Genomic DNA, 23,209 nt, shown 5'->3' with positions numbered 1-23,209 from the left:
CTTCCTAAAGAATAATTATTTTGTGGGAAGGTACCTTGAAACTATGTAAACATTTCTAATCAAAATTTCACTGTCTTTATTTAAACATAAGGACTTCATGGTTTCCTATTTTATTCAACAGGTTAAATCCATTTGTATAATTATTTGAATGCTCAAATTATCCTAGATTTGGCCAGTGGCAGCCCATTCAAGCTGGTTTCTGTGTTTGTTACATTTTATTTTACATATAGCTGCATCATTCTTTGAGCACTGCCTTCACTTCTGGACAAAAATGTGGTCCAGGCCCATGTTGTGCTTTGTCTGGCCCGGCCCTGGAATTAGCCATTTCTCCAAGGTGCCCTGGTTCTTTTTAGTAAAGAAAGCAAGATCTGCACACTAAGTGTGCTCATAGCTATTGTGCTATTGCTGCTCCTGGACATGCTCAGTGGACAGAGCTAGGGGCTAGGTATATAAATACACATATTTACACACAAACTCACTGGCATCTATATTTATTTCTATATCTTTATATTGAAAACCATAAATTCACACTGATATCCCCAATTCTGATCCAAACCCATAGGTTTATTCTATTTTCTCCCTTTCTATATGTGCACCTTCTTTCTCCATTGGGGAGAAACCTGGTTTCCATTATCCTTAATATGCTTACTTATTTGATCAATCCCCCTCACTTGGGCATTTGTGTCACCCTCTGCTCCCCTCTTCCTCCACTGTGGACCTCTACTTTCCTCTGCCTCGTCTAATGGCCTTGGGATTGAATTGCTTAGGAAGAGAAGGAGAGGAACTTCATTTAGTTCCCTAAGATATCACTCAGTGATTTGGAGAGATGTAATTTTACCAAGTAAAAGTCTGAAAAGCTAATTACAATCACAAATTTGGAGTTAGAAGGAAACTTAAGGATAATCTAATCCCACTATCTTATTTTTATTAATAACTTTTATTTCTAGGAATAGTTCTTATTACTCTGACTCATGAGAAATTGAATTTTATTTTTATTTTAAAAAGTTGCATTAATGGAGGTGTGACTATAAAGTAACTCATTTGGCTTCCGAGCAAAGCTTCTGGAATCAGAACCACTGCTTTCCAGAAACTCTAGAAGGTCTGTGGTTACCTGGAATGATGGAAGAACTAATGCTGCATGGCATTTGCTAAGTAGCCAATGATTACTAATGTAGTTTCTTCATCACGTTCTGTGTATTTGTCCTGTCTCTCATTTGCATTTGCAGTATACTCTGGGAAGCAGAAGAACCAAATTGTATCTTTATAATTGGTTTTGGGAAGAAGCTAATACAGGAATGAGCAATGACCTTATTTTCAAATTGATATTGAATAAGAAAAACTGAATTAATTTTATTGAGTCTCCACACCAAAACACGAACAAAAATAAGGGCATGCATTCTGAGAAGTGCAGATGCACTTATAGAGTCAGTCACACAAAGTAATTAAAATTGGGACTGTGCAGGAAAGTCTAGGCAACGCAGTGACCACACAGGAGCTTCTTACTGGAGATTTATGGGATAGGGCACATTCTTTAGGAAAGGCTACAGACAAGTGTGTACCTTTAAGGATGGAGTGAATTTAGGGATCTGTTGCAGAGAGGGAAGTATACTCTGGTATACATAGAGAAAAGCAGCAAAGAAGTAAATGTCTTCATGAGCCTGGTTTGATTGGGAATGGAGGAGGTTATAGAAGTACGACAGAGCCTGACTTGAGAAGCTGAATGGGTTTATGTCTCTTCGGCCACATGAAATCACATAGATGATGCGTTTCAGATAGGATTGCTATCAACTGCAAATAATAGAAACCCAGTGATATCAGCTTAAAGGAATAAGGGTAGATTTTTCTTATTAGATGTTTGGAGGTTGGCGGTTGCTGGTATTGGTTTAATGGCTCAGAAACATAGGGCCTTTCCTTCGTGGTTCCAAATTGGCTGCTGTAGCTTGAGGCATCACATCCGTATTCAAGACTGGAAGAAAAGAAAAGTGGTGGTATTACTCTGACTTATGAGAAATTGAATTTTATTTTTATTAAAAAATAAATGCTTTTGTTTTATAATCAAGAAAACAAAAGTATATCCAGATTTCTGCCCATCCCCATCCCCAGCAATTATTAATCCACTTAACATTAGCCTGAGCTTTCACATCATCATCCCCAGCTATAGAAAAAACTGGGAAAATGAATATTTAGCTTTTCCAGCTTCTATAGTAAAGACAGGCAAAGGAAAAAAGTGATAAGGAGTGGCTATTGGGCCTATCAGTTTACTTGTCTTCCACAAGAAGACCGGTCAGTTATTTTCATATTTCGTTTAAAAGGCAAAAGGAGTTTCTGTTAGACACGGAGAAAAAAATTAACCCTCAAAAAAAAAAAAAAAAAAATTAAACCTCAGTTCAGGCTACTGAAGCAGACAGAGATGTCTCAATTCTGGAAGCTCTTCAATTTGAGAAATAATCATTATGATGTGTCTTAGAAGATTTAGATACTCAGTTGCCTGAAGCCTGGAACTGGACCAAATGATTCATTAGGTCTATGATTATTTGAGTCATCATTTTGAAGCTCTACATTCCCTACTTCTCAGAGCAACGTGAAGTACCAAAAAAAGTATATTCACCCCTTCTATCTCCTCCATCTACCTCACTGGAAAACTTCCAAATGCACTTCGCTTTTAGAGGTTCTAAGTGTAATGCTGTTCCTCTTATTTGAAAGTGCTTTCAGGTATGTCAAGGAAAAAAAACAAGATACGTGAGGTATAAGTACAAGATCAAGAAATCGAGATTTGTTTAGTTTCCCTAAATATATATGGATAAAGCTAAAAATTGAACTGAGACCCTATTGGGTAGTTGAGAAGCAATTGCTTGAATATAATGTGGGTATTTTCTAGTATAGTTACAAAATTTCCCTAGACATATTTTACAAGATTATGTGTTATACTTACGCATTAAGTAAACACATTTGCAAATGACTCGGCAAACGTTGAAAGCCCATGGTTTATTTCTGTTTCACATTGCTCTGTAGTCTTGGCGACATCAGGTGCCCTAATGGCAACAGCTAACCTTTTCCAGATAATCACCCCTGCCCCAGGGAAGGAAACACAATGCAGCATTGTGAACTTGCACAAGGATTCCAAGTGTGATGGCAATTTCGTGTACCAGTGGCCTAAACTTCACAAACCAACCAAAGATTCTGGCCAGCCCCTGCATGTCAGCCAAAAAGCACGAATCAGGAAGACGGGTAAAATCCCTTTCCTTAGCCAGGTTTAAAGAAGATATAAAAGACACTTTCTTCCCCTCCAGTCTTAAGTGACCAGAAAGAGCTGGGACTGGTTTCACAATAACCATACAAATGATCTCTTTCACACACATTAATTTTTATTATATTACCAGGTCTATTCAGGAGAATGTATTAACATCTCTTGCTTCTGTAGAGTTTTTTGTTTTATTGTGTTAACATACATATAACATAAAATTTTCCATTTTAACTATTTTTAAGTGTACCATTTGGAGGCATTGATTATATTCACAATGTTGTGCTACCATCACTGCCATCCACTTCCAAAACTTTTTCATCACCCCAGACAGAAGCTCAGTTCCCATTGAGCAATAAAGCCCCATCCTTCCTGGCTCCGTCCCCACCCCAGCCCCCCCCGTAACCTCTAATCTACTCTCTATCTCTATGAATTTGCTTATTCTAGATATTTCATGCAAGTGGAATTAGACGATAATTGTCCTTTTATGTCTGTCTTATTTCATTTAGCATAATGATTTCAGGGTCCATCCATGTTGTAGCATATCATAGAACTTTATTCATTTTTATGGATGAATAATCTGTTGGTGTTGTTTTCACCAAGTGCCTGGGTCTAGGAGAGGTACACCATAAGTTATCCCCAATTCATTTCATCCATTCAACAAATTTTTATTGAGCATCTGCTGAGGAGCTGGTGTTCTCAGTATCGGAGATACATGCTATGGCTAGCCCTAGTTTCAAAATTTAGAAACTTAATGACCAGGCAGGATTAGCAGCTTTTTGAGGTCATACAGGTAATAAAAGGATGAATTCTTTTTTAAGGCTATGATTCATGAACATTTAGAGTTTTTCCTCCAAAATACTTACTGCTCATAGCATGAGAATTAAAAAAGAGACTGCCTTTTGCTGAACTTGATATAAAAGTTCACTCTGGTCCCCTCCTCCCCAAATCACTCATCTTCAAAATTTGGTTTCAGAAGTCTTCTTTCTAAGGGATAACAAATCCATGCTTCTGTTAAGTGTCCTGGAAGACTAACCTTAGATTGGGAGTTAGAGGAGTCCAGGTAGCAGTATCCTCAGAGAGGCAAGGAAAGAATCCTGGGTCCTCAGTAGGAAGATCATGAGTCTCTGATCTGCTTGCTCACCAGCTGCATAACCTTAGGTAGGTTGTTTAAATTCGGTCTGTTCCAAGTCCAGGGTTTTGAGAATCAGAAGAGATAATGTTTATAAAAGTGGTTTGAAAGTTGGAAAGCAACATACAGATATAATGTTATATCCATTATCACAACTTGCAAGGCAGAAGGGAATGAAAATTAAAGGCAGCATTAGAGAACAGTTCAGTTCAACCCAAAAAGCTTCTAATAAAATATCATTTAATTTTAAGACTCAAGGAGGGATAATGAAATTAAGCTTTTTCTGTCACAACCTCTTTCTTACTGACATTTGTGGCATTAAATTCTGAAAAGCATTAATTCTGTTTGAGCGTAAACACAAGTGTGGTCAAGAGTGGGGCCTTCTTGCCCCAGTCGGTCTTCTAAAACCCAAGTGTGTTGGTTTAACAGAGAAATATATCTGGTGGATGTTTATCACAACTACTGAATGGAAAGTTCATTGTGTATTGGAGGAAAGTGGAGGACAGGCAGCTGTTTCCCATTGGTTGGTGAACTCCAAATGGCCTCCACGTGGCTGAGGTGGAATCCCAGAGATAAGTTTTAAAAGAGTCTTTAGAGGCTTAAAGAGGCAGGAATGAAGGAAAAGGAACCAGAATGATTTTTGTTCTTCTAAAACCCTTTCTAAAAGAGGGTGGTAATAGTTCTGATCTGCTTCTCAAACACAGGGGCAAGGCACAACACCCAGAGGCCCACTCTCCCACCTTCCCAAAGCACCTCTCCAAAGACCCAGACTTCTTTATTCCTTGCCCTTGCCAGCATATTCCCCATTTCTAACCAATTCATTTGTCTCCAGCATTTACTCTGCTCTCTTTCTTTTAACTCCTTCTTAGATAGATCAGCCCTTACTCAAGAGCACGCAGTTTCCTCCAAAGACAAACTTTAGAGAGATGGAGCAGTATAATGCAAAAACCATGCTGCAAGGAGGGGAGTCAGATGAACTGAGATTCTTCTGCCTCTTGCATGATACAGCATCCTGGGCAAGGCATTTAACCTCCATTTCCACATCTGTAAAAATGGAAATTATCCCTGCTTGCTTGTTCTGTGTAAATCAAATGAGATGTTTGTGAAAGTGCTTGAAAACAGTAAATTACTCTGCAGGTATAAACAGTCCCATTCTTCCCCCAGTTATCCCATTCATTCAACAAATGATTGAGTACTTATGATGGGCCACAACGGGCTGGGCCCTGGAGAGCCAACAATAAGTACAGCATGTTTTGTAACTTCAGAGAGCTCACCTGGGGGTGGAGCACAGCATCTTAAATGGGCAGTGATAAGATATTCTGCCAAACCCTATAGATGCACCTAAGATAGGTGTCCAGCTCAGGCTGACAAAATGGTTTTAGGGGGAAGAGGGGAACAACACAGGAGCTGAATCTTGACAGATGAAAGAAGTAGCCAGGAAAAGTAGGGGGTAATGGTCATGCCAGGCAGAAAAGCAGCACATACAAAGGCAGGAAAAATGAAAGTGCGGAGAGGTTCAGAGTATACTAAGTACTTCAGTGTAGCGGAGGCCTAAGGTGAGGGGGACAGAGAGAGGTACACGGCAGGGGCAGGTGGGAGCCAGACTCAGATGCCACGACGATGATAATTTATCTAGAGCTCACTGGGTACCAGTTACTTTTCTAGTTCAACACGTGTATTAACTCCTTTAATTTCCCCAACAACCCCCTGAGTAGGTACTCCTATTGCCTGGTATTCAGAAGCGGAAATTGAAGCTCTGAGAAGTTAAGTAACTAGCCTAAGATCCTACAACTAGGAAGTTTGCCAACAAGTTGGGGTTTGCCCTAAGGCTATTGGGACGCTACTAAGAGATTTTAAGCAGGTTTTGTTGTTGTTGTTGTTGTTTATTTAAATCAGGTTTTGTGTGGCCTTCTATTGATCCTAGTGCCTATTTCCCATCTTTTAGATAATTTCTTGACAATCTGCAAAACTGATAAAGTATATGTCACTTTCTCATGTAGAAATTTATCTTGTTCACTTAAATACTTAATGATTCACTGTCTCTTGGACTTATCAATAAAGCAATCTAGTAATTGAAGTCTTTGGGGATGAGGTAGGTTTTAAATGAAAATTTATACTTAATGGTCAATTATACTTAATGATCAGTTATACCTAATGATCAATTATCTTGGCTAATTTTGCTTTTCCTCTTTTCGCTAACAACCTTTCTTGAGGGATAAATAGAAGAGTTAGTGGATTTGAAAAATACAAAAACTCACAAATAATATTTGACACTCAATATAGACCAAAAAGCCTTAAACTGTTCAGACCCTCTCCTAGTCATTTCATTTCTAGGAATTTATTCTAAGTGAATAATCAGACACACTGAGTTATACACAAGGATAGTGTTATTTAGGTAATAGGCATGACTTCCTCCTGATGTTGGGTACCATATTATCCTTCTAAACAAATTAAGTTCGGTTTATCATCCATCAGCCTCGATGGTGGGAAGTCCAAGCGCTATCATTTTTTTTTTTAGTTCCTTGGGATTGTGAAGAATCTTTGGGTTTGAACAGTACAGGAATTTAGAAAGGTAGTTCCTAGAAGTTTCTTATCTAGACTTGCAAGCATCTTGTCAAGGCCAGCACCTCTGCTGATGATACCACAAACCTTTGAGCCAAACTCAGCCCCAGGGACCCAGGGGAACCCCCAGGCATCCCCACCGTACTCCTTTGAGGTTGAGCCATCTCCACATGACATGGCCAGCCTCCAGTCCCCACCAGCCTCATGAGGAATCCACCCCTCTTGTCCAGTCTTGGAATACTGCACCCTTCGTTTTCCTTTTTTCTCCAAAAGTTCAAAGCCTCCAGGTCTTTCCCATCCAACACCCCCAGTTTACTTGGCTTCCAGTTGACTTAAGCACACACTTTTGAAAGCAAGGGCCTGTTAACTTACTCCTGAGCCCAAGGAAAACCTGGGTCCCCACAACCCAAAGCCCTTTACCAATCGTTGGGAGGAAAAGGGAAGAAAGACCTCAATTGTTTTATAATGAGCCTGCAGCCTAGAAAACAGGCCCAGTTTAATCTCAAAATATTCTGTCACATTAAAATTTTAATGCCACCCAATTACATTTATAATAGTGAAAATAAGGAAGAACCTTAAATGTCCTTCTAAAGGGATTATATGTTGGAATAATATATAACAATTAACAGGCTCAGATTTTTTTTAAATTATTTTGGTGATTTGGGAGAGTACTCATGATTACTTATTTACAAAAGTAGGTTGCAAGTTATGAGATATGCTGCAAGAGGGGAGAACCCTGAAAACATTATGCTCAGTGAAGTAAGCAAGGCACATCAGAACAACTATTGTATGATATCACTTAGATGATGAGAATTAGCAATTTCACAGAGGTAGAAAGTGGATTAGAGTGTACCAGGGAATCGAGGAAGGGGGATGGGAGGAGTGCTTGTTGAAAGAAGGGAAGGAAATAAAGGAAAGAAAAGAAGGAAAGGAAGGAAGGAAAGGAGGGGAGGGAGTGAGGGATGGAGAAAGAAAGAGTTGACCTAAGTTAACTATGGACAGTGTGTTGACTGTATACTGTAAGGCTAAAGACAAAAGGAATTGTATACAAATACTTCACTTTAGGGACTAAATTTGTGTCTCACAGGACTATGGGTTAGCAATTGTAAAGCTACTGCACAGGTGTACTAAAGTTGAAAATATAAATACATATATTATAGACAAAAAAGCAAGTAACAAACTGTTATGCAATTTTAAGTCCAATCTTTAGAATTTGTTTACACACACACACACACACACACACACACACACATATGACTGTATAATGCACAATCAGTGCTTGTCTCGAGCACTGGAATCATGGTTGATGTTTATTTTCCTTTTTATGCTTTCCTGTATTTTCCCACTTTTATTCATACTCCTGTATTACTGTTGTAGTGATATTTGCTGGCACAGTACCATGACGCTGTATGTGTGTGGTAGGGGTTGCAGGTGGGATATTGGCCTTCTTGCCCTCCAGTGAAGTAGTGACTTGTCTCACAGACTCACTGGTTGGTAATAAGTTAATCTGATAAGAGGCTAAAAATGTGAAAAGAAGGATAAAAACTACAGGTGGGATAGAACGAAAACTTAATTTATCAGAATTATAGTACTCCAGTTTTTTAAGAATTCTTTCTGTTTTTCCTTTAGAGATTGTTCTAGTTCCTAAAACCTTCACTGGAGGATGGCAAATGGCATCCGGAAAACCTCTGTTAGCTGGGAAGGCACATGGCTGGCGTCTGCTCCAAAGTTCTTTTTTCAAAATGGCTTTCTCCCAGGACATTCCTCTCTAGCAAGCTTGCTCTTCTTCAAAACGTCACTCACAGCTGTACTCCCTTTCCTCTCCTTGAGCCAGCTCATTTATATGGCTCCACTGATCAAGGCCCACCCCGAATGGGTGGGGCCATGCATCCATGGAAATATCCCATCAGTTATCATCTACAGTTGGGTGGGGCACATCTCGAAGCAAACAACCTAATTCAAATGTTCCAACTTAATCCCCACTATTCTGTCTGCCCCACAAGATTGCATCAAAGAATATGGCTTTTTCTGGGGGACATAATACATTCAAACCGGCACAGAGATTTTATAATAAATGGTACATGTATAGTCTATTTTGGCCAAAATCAGCTCTTGGGCAATGTGAACTTTTCAGGAATAATCCTGATGCTTGGATATGTATTGTTCCAGTTTGCTAATGCCACTATTTTGCAAAACACTGGAAATGGATTGGATTTTATAAAGCGGGTTTATCTGGTTACAGAGTTACAGTCTGAAGGCCATAAAATGTCCAAGGTAAGGCATCAGCAGTTGGGTACCTTCACAAAAGAATGGCCATTGGCATCTGGAAAACTTCTGTTAGCTTGGAAGGCATGTAGCTGGTGTCAGCTTGCTCCCAGGTGGTGTTTCATAATGGAATTCTACAAAATGTTGCTCTTGGGGCATTTTGTCATCTCTTAGCTGCAGCTCCTCTTCAAAATGTCACTCTCAGTTGCTCTCCAAAATGTCACTCTTAGCTGCTCTGCATCTGGGCCTGTGTAGCTCTTTTTAAAGTACTCCAGTGGTCCAGTAAAGACCTACCCTGAATGGGTGGGGCAAGACCTCCATAGAAATAATGCAATGAAAGGTCTCGCCCACAGTTGATTGAGTCACATCTCCATGGAAACACTGAACCAATAGGTTCCAACCTAATCAACACTAATACGTCTATCCCCACAACATTGCATCAAAGATAATGGTGTTTTGGGGGACATAATACATCCAAACTAGCACATGTATGTTGGATGGTGGACCTTTTACTAATTCACTGTGTGACTGAGAACATGTCATTAACTTCCCTGAGCTCTAATTTTTTTTTTCATTTTTCATATTTACTTTGTTATTTAACAAATTTCTGTAGCACCTACATGCCAATCACTTTTCTGAGTGCTTTACAAATATTAACTAATTTAATCCTCATTAGTCCCCTGTGAAGGCAGTACTATCACCCCTACTTTATATGTGAGAAAACTAGGAAACAAAGAGGGGTTAAAAACTCATTCAAAGTCAGCTGTTGAATTATGTCCTCCAAAAAGATATGTTCAAGTCCTACACTCCCCTTCCCCCAACCTTATTTGGAAATAGGGTCTTTAAAGATGCTATTAATTAAAATGAGGGCCAACTGGGTAAGGTGTGTCCTCATCCAGGGTGGCTGGTTTCCTTGTAAGGAGAGGAAATTTTAAACAGACCCAGATGGACAGACACAGGGGAAACGCCATGCAAGGAAGTAACAAGGAAGGGTTTTCCTCTACAGATTTTGGACCTCTGGCCTCCAAAACTATGAGACAGTACATTTCTGTTGCTTTAAGTCACCCAGTTTGTGGTTCTTTGTTACACCAACCCTAGGCAACTAAGACAGTTTTTAGCACCAGCAAGTGAGGTGCTGCTGTAACAAATACCTAAACATGGAGAAGTGACTGCGGAATTAGGTAGAAGCTGGAAGAATCTTGAGGTGCTTAATAGTAAAAGCCCAGATTGCCTTGAAAAGACTGTTGGTAGAAATATGCACTTTAAAGGCTGTTCTAGTGAGGACGTAGAAAGAAGTGAGGAGAGCTACAGAGAAAGCTTCTGTCATTCTATAAAATGCATAGGTCATAATGGCAGAATGTAATCAGAAATATGAACTCTAAAGGTACTTCTGGTAAGGCCTTAGGGGAAAATGTGAATGTGTTATTGGAAACTGGAGGAAAGATGATCCTTGTTATAAAGTAGCAGAGGAATTGTGTTCCAATGTCAAATGGAAGGCAGAATTTGTAAGCGACAAACTTGAATATTTAGCTGAAGAAATTTCCAAGCAAAGTGTGGAAGTTGCAGCCTGGTTTCTCTTTGCTACATATGGTAAAATGCTTGAGGAAAGAGAGAAACTGAGGAATGAACTGGTAAACAAAAAGGAATAGTGATTGATGATTTATACAATTTTTAGCCTATCTAGATAATGTGCTATGGAAACATGGCCAGGAGTGGGGCTAGACAGTCATTTGCTAAAGAAATTAACCATGTGCTTCATAGATCCATTGAATAATCTCAGCAGAAACCAGGAATGGAGATGTGGTTATCCAGGAAGGATCTGTGGAGGGCCTTCTTGTTTGATGGCTTGAACTCCAGTGAAATGCATGTGAGACAGACAAGGATTTTGAGAATTTTATATCAACAGAAATATTGTCAGACTGGACTGAAATTAACAGATATGGGACAAACTATAGAAAAACGACTCCAAGACAGAACCATGGATGCAGAGTTCTGGGACAAAGGGACCTCCTTGGGTCAAGATTTAGGGCCACTGCTCTGGTGTTCAGAGAGGGTGGAGCCACCATGCCAGCAAGTCTGGAAGATAGAGCATGGAGCCAGGGAAGATTACTCTCAGGACTGGAAATCTAGTGGCCCTTGCCCTATGGGGGTTAGAACTTGCTTTAGACCAGTAACCACTTTTTTCCTTCCAGTTTCTCCCATTTGGTATGGGAATGTCTATCCTATGTCTATCTCACCACTGTATTTTGGAAGCAGGTAACTTGTTTTATAGTTTCAAAGGCCCAGATGGAGAGGGACTTTGCCCCAGGATAGATCATACCCAGGATCTCAGCCATGCTTGATATAGATGATTCAGAAGGTTGGACTTGAAGTTGATGCCAGAATGAGCTTAGACTTTTGGTGATTTGGGGGTTGGGTTAACGTATTTTACACATGGGAAGGACATGAATTTTGGGGTGCCAGAGGTCAAACCATTTTGGGTTGAATTGTGTCCTGCCCAAAGTTCCCTAGTCCTAACTTTATTTGAAACAAGGGCTTTGAAGATGTTATTAGTTAAAATGAGGCTGAACTGGATTAGGGTGGGACCTAATCCAATATGGCTGGTGTACTTATAAGAAAAGGAAATTTGGATACAGACCTAGACAGAGAACACCATGTGACAACTGAGGTAGAGATTGAAGCCCAAGAATTAATGGCAAACCCCCAGAACTAAAGAAGAGGCAAAGGATTCTTCTCTACGCAGTCTGGACTTCCAACCTCCAGGACTGTGACACAATACATTTATGTTGTTTTAAGTCTCTGGGTTCCTGATACTATGTTACAGCAGCCTTAGGAAACCAAGACAGTTACACAGATAGTAAGAGAGAAAATCAGGATTCAATCCTGACTGGCTGTCTTCAGAATCCTTTATATTTGACCCTGTATTAGGTTGTGCTGGAACAAGTAACATTTACACATCTATCATTTGTTGTGTGCAAAACACCTGCACAGTCTGAGCCCATTCCCTTTCCCTACTTCTTAAATTTCTTTCTCTTTTTGTTCCCTAAATTTTCTTTGGACATCCAGTTGAGAAAATGATCATATTTACTTCAGGTTTTATTTTATGAAACAATAATTCTTCTTCCATTAGGTATTAATTTCTTAATTTCTTTGTTAAAACTCACATGCTGAATACTGAATTCAGTACATTAGAAGAGAGATCGTATCATTTGGTAATTCAGTAAAATGGCCCCTTGTGATCCATATTCTTCTGTGTGGCAATTCTAATTGTTGCCTAATTGAAATGGCTGGCTGGCTTTCTGGCAAGTGCAAAAACCAGTTTTCCACTTTGATATACCAGTAGAGAGAAAGAGAGAAAGAACTATTTTTACTTGTCAGAACATCACAAATACAAAATGGAAGTTTCGTATTTTTAGAATGTACTAACTTAAAATTTTTTTGGACTAAAGACCTCAGCTAGAGAATGGACTTCCTAGATTATAGTCAGGAAACAGCCTTCTTCCCTTTGTACTAACAATGAAGATTTACTTGCCCAATAATACAACCACCACCAACTAATCAAGTTCTTGGAGCACTGATCCACCAAAAGCTAGCTCAAGTACAGACCCAACCCAACATGTGCAAGGCCCGGGCAAGAGTACAAATGGAGGACCCCAATAGCATATTTCTAAATATTTAAAGATATAACTCAAGGCAATACGTTGTTAAGTAAAATAAGTTCTACCCTATTCCCTCGAAAAATACATCTTCCTAAGGCCAGAGTTGAATTTAGGATTCTCCCCTGCTCTGCTGTTCCATGCCAGAATGTGGTGGCAGCTCAGGGAGGGTCAACCCCTCGCCCTGGCTGGACTCCCTCCCCTGCCCACCACCAGCTTTCTCTTGTGTGAAGACAGACCTCTCTCACACATGTGGATGCTCTAGCATTCTGGGCGCTGCTCCCCAGCAGCCTCCCTCTGGTCCACCTCAAGGATCCCAGGAGTACACACACTGGCAGCACCTTCATCTTTGGACGGATGGTCACAGGGAAGAAGCCCACGCAGATACTGGAAGTACAGGGCTGTGTGTGCAGGATCTTCCAGACTCAGGGGTCTGGATACCTAGAGCATGCTTTAGAAGGGGGGTTGAAACATGAGCTCTAGGTGGACAAGTTCCCTTGACTCACCGATTCCTTGCCCTTCAGAGAGGGCTGTGACGGCACACAGAGGGTCAGAGTAGGGCCCCAAAGTGCACTTTCTAAAGCACATGGCTCAGGGCATGGGTCTTTCTTGCTTAGGCGTAGGGGCCATATTACTCTGCTATATCCTTAATAATATAGTTCCATGGGATGGAAAAAGTTAGGAGATATCATGGTAGGAAATTAATCTTCCATGATGCTACTCTTAGACCCACCTAGAGGGAAATATCTTCTGCCATCCCCCTTTTGTTAAAATTGAATTTTATTTATGCTTGTACACTTTCCATAATTTGACTTTGTAACATAGAATTCTAAAAGATGACTCTTAGAAGAGTCACCTGAGGAAAACCTAGAGCACTCACCTAGATGAGCTTAATCATTCACTGGTTGTTTCTGTTCCACAATGAGATGAAAGCTGGGGGGCATTTTTATACCTTGAAAAAGGGGACATTAAAGGGCGGTCCATCGGGAAAAGCAAATCTGGACCTAGGAAGAGAGGGCAGTCTGCTAGGATATAGTAGATGACCTGAATGATGGACGGTCAATTGCATTCTAGGTTGATGGCACCTTTTGTTGATATGATGATGATCACATCACATCACATCACATCACATCACATCACATCACATTATAATACATATATAATGCCATTTAATCCAGAAACCCTATAAAGAACTGAAGCTTAAAATGTTCAGTAACTTGCCTGGAATAATACTGCTAGCTATGTGGCAAAACTGAAATTACAATCCAGGTTGGTCTTACTGCAGAACCTAAACTCTTAGCCAGTCTGCTCTTTCCAAATATTAATTTATAAAAATAGGCAAATTGGAAGGAGAGGAAGAGATTGCCATGTGAGTGAAGGAAAGGATTGCCCAAGGATTGCGGCAAGCCATCACGAGAACACTACAGATTTCAAGGAGAAAGCATGGTCTTGCTCATGCCTCGATGGACTTCTAGCCTCTGAAACTGTGAGATGATAAATATTTGTTGTTTGGGCCAACCTACTGTGTGGCAGTTGTGAGGACAACTGGGCAAACCAAGATGCTTATTCTCTGTGATTTTTGAAAAAGTATCAAGAGCATTTTTATTGTCAAACCTAACACACACCTTTAGTTCAGTGGTGGAATTTTCCCAACAGTACTTAGAATGAGCTAGTACTTGTGTACTAGAGAAGACATCCCCAAGCCTTAAAGAACACGCATGCAAAAACAAACAAACATGAACCTCAGTGATGCATGTGCTGAGACAGTTTCCCATGATCAAAAAGAGCCATACCTAAACCACTTGAGCTGACAGCCAAAACACTGAATAAAGCAAGAAGTAAAGGAAAAAAGAAAAGAAGAAGCACAAGAGTCTACTTTGTTTACCTCCTCAGAGCAAAGAAAATTTACAAAGGAGAACATGCTAAATAACCTTTCAGGATGGGGGCTGTATCGACCATTTTAGCAACTTAAAGACTAACTATAATTACAAATGGTGGAACTCTTCCTAAAATATACTATACATTTTCCATTCTCTTAATAAAAATCCACAAAAAATTAAATAACTAAATAAAAATAGGGAAATTGGTGGCTTCCAGCAAAGGATTGATCCAGTGTTAGCAATGATCTAATGAAAGCTTTTGTCATGCTAAATTGCATGAAGAAGGATGGCCTGAGAAAGAAGGGACCTAGAAGTTGATTGCCATGGGTAGGTGGCCCAAAGCCTGGGGAAAGATGCTCTGGGATTTTCTCACCAAGGGGAGCAGGGCCGCGGGCACAAATAAAAAGCTCCTAATTGGAAGTGCTTTACAGACCAGAGCTAGCCACTGAAAGCTGCAGTCTATGAAACTTAGCAAACATTGGAAGCATAGATAATGTTCCCATTCTTAGGAGCTTCATCCACTCAAATCTTAGAGAAGCATGCTCTAGGGTTCAGTTAAGAGTAGAATGGGTAAATCCCATCCACATGACTGGATCCAAGAGATGAATTAGTGAAGAGGTCATGAGAGAGCAATCCTCAACTCATTTACGTCGTAATTAAGACTAGTACAAACAAATCCCTTTGAGTTCTAGTGATATGTTAATCTCCCATCTTTGCTTCCCGAACTATCTCCTTGAAACTGCACGCAGTACAGTAACTTGAAAAATGAAGAGATTTGTTCCCTTGTTTCTGAAAAAAAATTTCAAGAGTAAGGAGAAAGTAGAAAGACCAACAGGGAAAAGGAGGGAAAGAGAGATAAGAGTCAGAGAAGATATAGATGGAAAAAATTTTGGTGGTTTTTCAAGAGGCCAATGGGTTACTTTTCAAAGGCCTGCAGAAAAGAAAAAGGAAAGCTGGTTCCAAACTGGGGCTAGACCCTGGGAATCAACCATGTATACCTCGACACTTCCTCCATCCTAATACTGACAGTGGGTTACCAGTGGTCCCTGGGGTCGGAGAGTGAAGGCTTACCTGGCGGATGGGAACCAAGACTGGGGACAGGCCTGTTTTCCTCTATGATAAATTAGGGATTTGTACCTTCCAAGTTAAAACATAAGATCGTGAGGATTTGCAACCAGCTATTTATGGTAAAGTAATCATTGATTCCACATGAGAACCAACAATGCATTTTTAAAAAAATTCTATCTTCATCATATATAACTTTTGCTTAAAAAAGGAAAACACTGTAAACACATGTTGAATTCTAGTTGAACACTTCAGCAGGCATACTCCTGGGGGTGGCACATTCTGTTGATATGATGTCGGCAATTTAATTTGGAATCAACAACAGCAGCAAAAAAGAAAATGGATTGATGAATGAATAGAGGGATAGAGAGTTGGATAAATATGTGATGAACCACGCATCATAAAATGTTAGATTTATAGAATCTAGGTGGTTACTATATGGGTGTTCACAATTTTCCAGCTTTTCTATATGTTTGAAAATTTTCATAATAAAATTTTGGGAAAGTTCTATCTTAAAGAGAAGAGGTGCTTTAAAAAGACAGTATGCAAATACAAGATCATTAAATTTTTAAAATCATGCCATTTACAAAAAAGCCTCATTGAATAATGAGAATGGTTTTATTTATCTTTACCTGTCTTAGGTTTGTCTCACCTGCCTCTTTATATTGGCAGACTAATATAGCACAATTATTGTTACTTGTTGTTTCATGACTAGCCACTTAAAATTAGGGGGAAATTTACTGTGCCATTGTTTGTGTAAAATATGTTGGAGAAATCCTATGTCAACTATGAATATTCTGTTTGACTATATTCAAAATGCATCTATTCACCACAACATTTGTTAACTAGTTAACAAATCTTAAGTAGAGATTAATAATATTGTCCTTGACGAGTTTGTTGTTTTTTTTTTTATTCCAAGCTGGACTTTAATAATGCTATAAAGTCTAAAATTGCAGTGTTCAGAAAGAATTACAATTATTAACTGATAAAATTTACACATTCTATTTTAAGCATGAGACATTTTTGTGGTTTCTATGAGCACTTCTGTGTGTTTAAATTTTAAATTACAATTTGTAATTGTAGCTGTTACTCCGGAGTGATTGGGAGTCAGGAGTAAGTAGGAAAGGGCTAAATTTTTATTTTTTTATTTTTTATTTTTACCTGTCTTATGCCCACCCCACCCCCCCAAAAAAAAGGCAAAAAAGCAAAAGGCTACGAAGTAAGCCATGATTGTCTGAGATTTCACCCAAATTAACCCCTGCTAGTGTACTTCCACAATTGATTCTTTATTTTTCAAATCAACTGCAATTGTAAAGTTATCCTTACAGTCTTTTTCACCTATCTTATACATATATGGAGTATTATAAGTAAAATATATTTATAAATAGTGAAAAAGTTTTAAATAGTGGATTAACAATTAAATGAATTTATTTTAAAATATTGTGTTTACTTTTAATTACTTAGTTTGAAAAGAAAATTTAATTTCAGAGAAACAATGGAGTTTAAGATTTTTAAGTTAGATAGCAGCTCTATGATGAATTTATCTTTTTTTGTGGCAAAAAAAAACACCCTGAATTTCAGTATTATCAAGCACTAACACAAGATAGTAAATTCTTACTCATATTTTGTAAAAAAGACTAATATTCTGGTACATATATCCTAAAGAAATAAAACAAACCTCTCATTTCCCAAGAAGATGAAGTATAAATACTTGAATCATACAATTATAAGCTCCAAATTTGCTATTTTTATCGAGCAAATATAATTAGTTTCCAACAAATCCCTCAAAAGTAGTAAAAGTCTGATTTCCAATTATTCTTAGATAAATTTAGAATACCTGTATTACTTAAGTATCAGACATGTAAACCAGTTTGCTCAATCAATGATTATCCTGCTCAGACTTGACTATTAAAGAGCTTGAAAATGCCATAAATTAAAAACCTTTTGCAGAATATCAACACTATGTTTCAATAAAAAAGAAAGCACTTTGACACATAGGCAGCATGAGCTTTTTTAAAGCCTTTCATCACTAACAGCGAAGCCTCTTTCTCAAAAAGTAGGATAATAGATTCAATATTAGAAATGTGAGCTATCTAAAGAAAACAATATGGTAACATAATTGATATCTGTGAATTGTTTATTATTTTGAAAATCTATTTACTAGGCAAAACTACTTTTCCTTTTCCTTTGACAAGCATTAAAACCTTGAATGCATTTACAAAAAGCGAATAAAAAACTATATTTAAATCACTTTTTTAAAATGCCATATTTTCATTTGTACTTAGACACAGAGAAAAAGTTGTTAGTTATTCTGAGGGTAGTGAGAATAATAAGTGGAAAGAAAGCATGACATAAAAAGCATGTACCACTGAAACCAGACAATGAAGAACATAATCAATTACACAAATGAGTAGAAAGACAACTTACCTCCTTTTCACAAAGGTATCTGGTAGGGGTGTGGGAAATGGGAAGGGGGAAAGACATAACGATTAAAGAACATATCAGAGCCAGGGATCTCTACCAAAAAAAAAAAAAAACAACAACAACAAATAACAGAATATTAGGCAGATAGATTTCAAACCTGCCTGCCTCACAAACTGTTGTCCTACACCAAACCCTACCTGAGATAACTAAACTAAAAGAAATCACTTGAATTGAAGAACCCACATAGTGAGAGGTCAGTGTGCCTATTAAAATATTACAGTCTGTTCTCAAGTGAGGATTTATGAACCAGGCCACCTCCTCAGGATGTCACAATTTCCCTGAGACGGACTGTGCAGCCCTGTCAGAAAAAAAGTCATCTTTAGGACAGACTTCTACTAGAAGGCAAACATATACAAACACCCCAAAGTCATACCAAAGCTTCCTTTAATCACTAAATCCAATCCAACATACATGCTTTTAATAACAGCTACACAAAATTATTACTGGTTGTGTCTCTTGAGCTTAATTTCAATCTGAGGTTTTTAAACATAGCATACCCAGATTATAGTTCCCTGAAAGAACCTCTAGCCTGAAAGCAAACAGAGATTTCCAAGTAGACGTAAAGCCACACATACAGTTCATCTTGGCTGCCGTTTTAAACTGCTCTCCCAAAACACTCTTCCCTCCCTTCTGGTAAACACATGCTTGTATACATTAGAATAAAGAGTGTATAAATTAACAAGTCAGTGTTCCTTTGTGTCAAAGAAAAAAACCCAATCCATGACAGGCTCACCATTTCCCCCCAAACAGGCATTTGGGGCATAGAGGGAAAAAAACACAAAACACAAAATCGCAGTCCAAAGCAAAGAGCCATTTTAACCTAGGAGAATGTTCTTTGCTAGGCTTTCAGAGTTAAGGTAGGATACACAGTGCCCCTACTTTTGTCCGGTGCGAGATAGATCCACAGATGCCAGACGTGGAGAACACAATGGGCATGAAAATCACACAGTCAGTCTTAGCAAATTAGGTAAATTAGAGATCATTGGATGGTATTCTATTGTTGCTATTGTAATCACAGTAATTTTCCCTGGTAATGGTGCTTCGTGATGAAGTGCAGTTCTCCCAGGATAATTGTGAAAGATACCGAAAGATTCAGGATGCGGCATCTGGTTTTAAAAGCTCTTCAGATTCAAATTGGCATTTTACTTTATCTTGAAAATTTATTAGAGATTCAGATCATGCCGGTTTAAATGGAAAGGTGAAAGCAGGGTAATTTCATTCTATGAATTATTCAATCTAAGCCTGGTGAAATTGCCATCCATGAACGGATGCTCTGACAGTCCTTTCACAGAGCCTCCATTACGCTTGTCATTTTTATTTCTTTATCTACGATCTCTTTTTCAGTTACCGAGCTTGTCCCTTAGGGCTTGGCTTCACAAACCAAGTATTTCAAATTGGCAATAACCTAAATGTGCTGCTGTCTCAAATCGCTGTCTCCACAGGCTCTTTTTTTTTTTCCAAATCGTTAAAAACCACATCCATGATGATATGTTAGGCTCTTCAATGAGATGAATTAAAAGACACACACACAACTCACAACACACACACACACACACACACAAAACGAGGAGGGCATCATTGCGAAGAAAGTGATGTGCCGCTAACATCACAAGAGAAGACAAAGTGATGCTTTCTGCTTCCTCCTTTGTTGTCAGCGTGACCCGTCCTAGTTGTATAGCATCACACAGAAAGGAGCCGGGCTAACGGAGGCTTGCCTGATGCCCTGAGTTCCAGCCAGAGCAGATGAGGACAGCACAGAAAGCACACTAATCCAGACAACTGTATACTTAGCGAGCACAATTATTTAGGAAAATAAGAAGAAGCCATTGGACAACCGAAATTAGACAGTGCCATTCTCCCAGGTCCCACCTGGCACAGACTGCAATCCCAGCGATTCTCCACTTGGTGGCTGGTGTGTGGCCGCTAGTCGACAGCTGCCCCGCATCCAGGGGGGGACTGGGATTGATTTAGGTCAGTGAGTCTGGTTTCTCCTTTAAACCTTGTCCTAACTCAGGAGTGGGGATCTGCGCCAGCGCCTGTGACCAGCTTTAACATGAGCTGGGGGAGAGTCACAGCTTCAGTGAGGTGAAGTTGCCTGCCCAGGCCCCAGCCAGGCAAATGATGACAAGCATCCTCTCCTTTGTGCTAGACTTTATTCCTGCAGGTAGAGCAGCGTGGCTCAAGAAGCCTCCGGACTATTCATACACGTGGTGGGAAGCCAGATGTTCTCCTTCAGAGGCTGTTTGGTTACAAGGCTCCGAGCAGTAACTGCTCGGCTGAAAATTCACGCTGCCAAGTTAGAAGCCACCATGTACGTTCAGACTGCATCTCTGCTCCCGGCTAAACAAACGTGAATACTCCTCACGTAAGCAATGTAAGTAGTAGCAGGAAAATAAAACTCTAAAACTCTGTCGCTTCGTGCCTAGTCGTGCGCCTCTGCTTTGCCGCAGTACGACCAGAAAAACTGCAGGAGCCAGAATTCAGGCAGTTGGGATAATGCAGAAAGCAGCAGCTATGACACAGCAGTCAGCTGACGCGCACGGTGTTATCATTCAATGTCCTCTGCAGAATAAGGCCAGCTTCTAAGGTGGCACCAGGCAGACCTTGAATATAAAGAGTGGCTTAAGGAGGGCAGCCTTTTGCAGTCCACACCTGGAAGCGCCATCTTGAATTGCTTTTGCTCTCAGGCTGAGTTTTTAACTCACACAGCCTTCAGGACTTAACTATTTCTGTCCTGCTTGCTAAAATGGAAGGTGATTCTCAGGGTGACCGTTCCTGTGTGAAAACAGGTTAAAGCTGTCACTGTCCCTCTCGTTTTCACGAGTTTTGGCATCATTGCAGGAAAATTTATTCCCATGTTTTGGTTTTCAAAACATTATTTAACAGGTAGAAATTGTCTTAAGCTACTTGTAGGCTGTAATGAACTAGCAAATTGTACCTAACAGAATGGCAGTAGCAATAGAGAAAACTCAAAGATCAGTTAGTCCAGCAGTAGCCTTAAATCACAGTCCAGTTTCTATAAATCTAGCAGCATGCATGCTCTGTTGTGAACTGCAGGCTGTGCATCCCAATTAATGTGACAAGAGAGCAGAAGCCTTATATTGTATCACCCCAGTGGTTTGAGAAATGATAAAATAAGAAAGCAGTCATTATCAGGCATTTGTTTAATGACGGCAATCATACTGAATTAATTTAACTTGCTGCAATATTTAACAGAAAGTCAATTAGGAATTTGCAGTAAAAGAATAACACTACCAGTATTTGCATAGCACCTTCCTCTGAGGAGATATCCTCTGAAGATGTTCTCATATCCTCAACATTTACTGAACACTCGGAATGTGCTAAGTGCTCTACGGAACAATCCATGCCCTGCCTCTCTGAGGACAGGTGCTTATGATTCTAAGCCAGAATGATGCAAACATATTTTGTGACTAGCATGCAGAGGATTACCACATTGACCTATGCTAGTCACTTTTGAAGGATTCATTGATCCCCGCTCCCATCCCCATTTCTGTCTTACGAGTTTTATTTTTTTGTCTGCTTCTCATTTGGTTTTCTTGAAAACAGAGTCCCACTCAACAGGGGAAGTTTATAGATGGCAAACAGAGAGGTCAAAACTAGATACAAGAGCATGATTCATGTAATTATAGAATTACTGTGAATATTAAGTGACATTAAATAAAGGGTTGGTCCTACGTTGAGTTGGTAGGCTTGTAGGGGTGAGCTGTAGGCCCAGGCTGAGAAGGGTTACCCAGAGAGAGCCAAACTCAGGCTCTCTCTTCCTGTACCCTCTCAGCTCTTTTTAGTAGAATCCAATCATCTCATAAATTTGCCTTGCTGCCTTCTTTCAAAACCTGCTATCAGGAAATGAGCTCATAAATTCATTTGCAAAATGCTACAAATGACCAATAACTTTTAATATAATTCCTCAGAGGCACTGATTTTTTTATGAAAATTAAGCTTCCAAGAAAGGTTTGGCTGGCTGTGGAATTTCAAGCATTAACTTTCCAGATGGAAAACCATTTCCAAGGGGTGAGAAGTCCTTCTAGGGATGCCACTTCTCCTGCTTCATCACCTGGCGGGTTCTGTGCCCAGAATGCTGACCTCCTAAAGGAGGTTGGTAAGGCTTGGTCTGGAAGCCCTAAAGCCTATACTTGCCTCCAGTGTTGGTCTGTGTGGGTCCTTGAGGTGGGAGGCTCTGTGGCAACTTCTCTTGCCCTCCCCAAGGGTATCCCATCTTGGCTCATGATTTCCCTCAGATCCTCGCCCTCCAAGGAGAAGCAGCCCAAACTGTGGTCTTTTTTTGAAAAGCTCCCCAAGGTATTTGATACAACTGTGTACCAGGATCTAGGCCCCTGATTAAATAATTCAATGTATTACTTTTTGCACATGTGAATTTGTGGTTGGAAATTCAGATACATTATATATTTTCTCATTGAATATGAGGATGAAGAATTGAAAACAAGTCCTTGAATTTGTCTTTACTGTTACTATTCTATGCAAATCAATAAAAAGGAAATAATTTTAATAGAGAAAATCTGTATAGCTATGATATGTCCATACGTTATCTCTGCACGGGGACTCTGGCCACATGTTGTAGTCCCTCGCACCTGGTGTTAGTATTTTTTGTTCAGTAGTGTCCCCTTCAGTGGACTTGTGAGGCCTTCAGTGGTAGGAACATGGCATGTTCATTTTGTTGGCCCCAAGGCTTTTACTCTGCCTGGCATGTGGTTGGTTCTCAGTATTTGTTATAAGAACAAGGCAGTGCCAAACAACATCTCCCTGTTAGAGAACAAAGGTCAGAGACATCCAAGTTTCCAAGATGTGATTGGTTTCAGTATAAGCTTTTCTTTCATTCTAAATTATCCTGAAATAATATACTTCCCAATGACTGAAAGAATGCTCTCAACCATAAATATTGGCT

At 39.5% G+C, this 23,209-nt stretch overlaps 1 long non-coding RNA gene across 1 annotated transcript; it reads right to left on the bottom strand.

The window, feature by feature from the left end:
• Nucleotides 1-672: 672 nt before the first annotated feature.
• Nucleotides 673-20,988, bottom strand: LOC119539796. The gene is made up of 3 exons (XR_005217938.1): nt 20,155-20,988; nt 4,278-4,422; nt 673-1,966 (listed from the first exon to the last, which is right to left on the bottom strand). It is a non-coding gene; the product is annotated as an uncharacterized LOC119539796 (long non-coding RNA).
• Between the last annotated feature and the right edge of the window lie 2,221 nt (nt 20,989-23,209).

This window comes from Choloepus didactylus, chromosome 7, assembly GCF_015220235.1.
Source record: "Choloepus didactylus isolate mChoDid1 chromosome 7, mChoDid1.pri, whole genome shotgun sequence".
Classification (NCBI taxonomy): Eukaryota; Metazoa; Chordata; class Mammalia; order Pilosa; family Megalonychidae; genus Choloepus; species Choloepus didactylus.
Note: the sequence above shows the minus strand (reverse complement) of the source record. Positions and strands in the feature narration are given on the sequence as shown.